Raw genomic sequence first — 3,192 nt, forward strand, 5'->3', positions numbered from 1 at the left:
ATATATATTTGTTAATTCAATTGATAATCGATTATTCAAAATATTTTGTAAATAAATACCTTGACTTTCTAGATGAGAATCTCGCATTCTCACTCCTTTTCTTCTAACTTTTGTATATTCAGGTTCTTTCAACTGTAATAAACACAATTTTAAATAATAAGATATTAAAGGTATATGAATTTTAAATAACCATTCTCTTACATGTCTACCCTTGTAGATTTCTGTTCCAGAGGGTAAATCATGATAAACAAATGATCCTCGCACAGAATGGTAAGGGCCGCTATACACGTTTCCACTGAACGTGCTTTCGGTATATGGTGGTTTAGTTAGTTGGAATGTAGCATAAGGGCAAACATCTTCCATATAATCTAAAACATATGATATTAATTAATAAAATTATTCATCAATATTACATACTATTTTATTTTTATTAATTAAATTTTATTTATTGATAAATGTTATTACAATCTGCCACAAACTTGAGCAATGAATAATATTGCTAATTAAATACATTCATACCAAAAAGAAAAAAATATATAATTAAATAAATTAAATCTCCTATATACGATATAAACAGAAAAAAAATAAAATGAACATAATCGAAAAATGTAAAATAAATTATATACAATATTTACAATCTCGACCTGAGGATCCCCGAGCCCACTCTATGAGGGATCTCGAAGAGTCCTTTCTCCGCTATCTAAACTCCCAAATGCTCCTCGCCATACTATCTTACTCGAGCGTCCGGTATCCACTAGGCAGTTTACGCCTCCCTACACATGTATTATAGGCAGACCGCCACGCTCCTCCTGTATATAGTAATTCCACGATGTGTAGCCACCACTCTTCAGGCATCCTCCTTAAATCTCACGAACTTTCCTTCCTTTTAGTCCTCGATTCCACGCTCCTCCTCTGCTACTTACTCCGCTTCCATTTCTCGTTTCTCAGTGTTTCTTCCAGTAGCTTCGCTGGGTGATTTGCTATGGCTTAGTCGTAGGTTTTTTCTCCTAACTCACTGGGCATTCACGTTCATTAGTTCACACTGGCCTGCGTTTCTTCTTAATTACATATAGGCCCATATAGGGGCATTATGCGCTGGCAATGCTGCACTAAATGACAAACCTTCCCACAACCCTGACACTTACGGTTTTTCTAATGACCAATGTTTCTGGGTTTCGCTTGGCTCGCTCTATTATCCTTGTTACCCCCCCTCTCTCTGTACCTTGGGCAACCCTATACCTCCTCAGTTGCAGTCTAGCAGTCGCCCTGGGTGGTCGTGTGATAAGTCCAGTGATAACTTCTGTTTATTATTTCCCTTACATTCATTATTTTTTAGTCTTATACCCATATTACTTTCTTTTATTATACAATCATGAGCAAATGTGCGGTCTGTTTAAAAGGATTCATCCATAATGCATTAAAAATATTGTTGGGGCGAGGGGCTTTTCTTAAATGAAAACAACGTACCTCTTCCCCATAAAAAAATTGTTCGCTGGTTCGTTTATATAGAAAAAAATAACACGGAGGACCTGAAAAAGAATCATAAACACAAAAATAATAAAGAAAAAAAAAAGAGAATAAAAACCTTCCAAATTGGTATACAAATTTAATGGAATTAAAATATAAACAAAAATTAAAAAAAACTGTTGCTGGTTTGTTGTTATAAAAAATAAAAGTGTGTAGTGAAAGAAAAGAAAATATCTCTTGATATATATGATATATGATGAAGAGAAAGAAAAAAATCACTCACAGTAGATAGTCGGGGGGTCGATATGCGCATATCGTTTATTTTTTTCCAGTCCGGAACATCCGCCGTCTTTCAAATGTCAATTATTGGTGGGTGAGGGTCCTGAATTGAACCCCAAAAAACTCTTACGTTGTGAGCCAGTGGGTGTCTCTCACTATGACTCGTAGGCTCAAGGCAGCGGGCTGTAGACTCAACACTCCCTTATCAGTCCCCGTATACAGGCCGTAATCCCATTGCAGCCTGCAATGTTGTTGTATATGTGACGAGCCGCAGCGATGTATTTATATTATTCACGCATATCACAAGCCTCCTTTCCTAACTACATTTACGTTATAAATTATAATAACTAAATACGACATAACTTGTGGTAAAAACAACAAAAAATAAACTTATAATTAACAAATTAAAACACCAATTGGAAGTAAATAAAATTAAACTAAATAAACAAACTATATACTTTTGGGCTTTAACAAATATATAATGCTCTCATTGTGAGGGTTGGAACATATTGCCTGTGTTGAACTCACAAAAGATGAACTTGCTTTTTTTAAGCAAGAAAATAAAAAGTGGTTCTGTAAGCAGTGCAATGAGGATAGAAGAAAATCCCTAAGAACGGAGAAAGTTATTAAAGAGACCGAGGTAAGTGGAAACCTTGAATTATTTTTGATGGAATTCAAGAAACTCACTACCGAAATTAGAGAAAACAATAAGGAATTTAAAACACAATTAAGTATCTTTTCCGATTACATTGAAGAAAATAAAAACGCTATCACTAGCATGAAAAACGAAATTAAAAAGATTAGTGATTAGCTTGATTCTTTCAATGATAAAATTATTTAAATAAAAACAGAATTTAATGTCATTAAAGAAAAATTAAATTATTTCGAACAAGAAAAAATTTCCAACGACATAGAAATAAAGGGAATTCCTTTTAAACCTAATGAAAATATGTTAACAATTATACAGGATATATGTAAAGAAATTAATTTGAACATCTGAGAAAACGCTATAGATTATTGCTATAGGACAAAAAATATACCTCATACAAACTTTCCTGGAGTAATCGTTAGTTTTCTTCGTCGCATAGACAAGCAAAATATTATGGAACACATAAGACAAAGAAAGGCTTTGTCTACTAGAGATCTCGGCTGGATCGAAGGAGAGCCGTCTAGAATATTTTTTAATGAGAGACTTACTGCTACAAATAGACGTCTTTTTCGCGATGCTCAAGCAGCGCAGAAGCAAAAATCATACAAATATGTATGGTTTATAAATTGCAAAATATTTGCAAAAAAACCGTGCCCGTGTAGGCCTTGGCGCTTCGCGCCGAGGCGACATATTTCCGTGACAACGTATACTCTATGCTAATATTACATAAATATAAATTAAAATTAAACGTTTTCTAAAGTCACTTTGACGATCACTATTAGATTTAGCAACACTTT

At 33.9% G+C, this 3,192-nt stretch overlaps 1 long non-coding RNA gene across 1 annotated transcript; it reads right to left on the bottom strand.

The window, feature by feature from the left end:
* Positions 1-59: 59 nt before the first annotated feature.
* Positions 60-2,462, bottom strand: LOC136795939 (uncharacterized). Its single transcript, XR_010843644.1, has 3 exons — positions 1,751-2,462; positions 202-368; positions 60-132 (listed from the first exon to the last, which is right to left on the bottom strand). It is a non-coding gene; the product is annotated as an uncharacterized lncRNA (long non-coding RNA).
* Between the last annotated feature and the right edge of the window lie 730 nt (positions 2,463-3,192).

This window comes from Halyomorpha halys, unplaced genomic scaffold, assembly GCF_000696795.3.
Source record: "Halyomorpha halys isolate HHAL.00 unplaced genomic scaffold, Hhal_1.1 Scaffold1450.1, whole genome shotgun sequence".
NCBI lineage: Eukaryota > Metazoa > Arthropoda > Insecta > Hemiptera > Pentatomidae > Halyomorpha > Halyomorpha halys.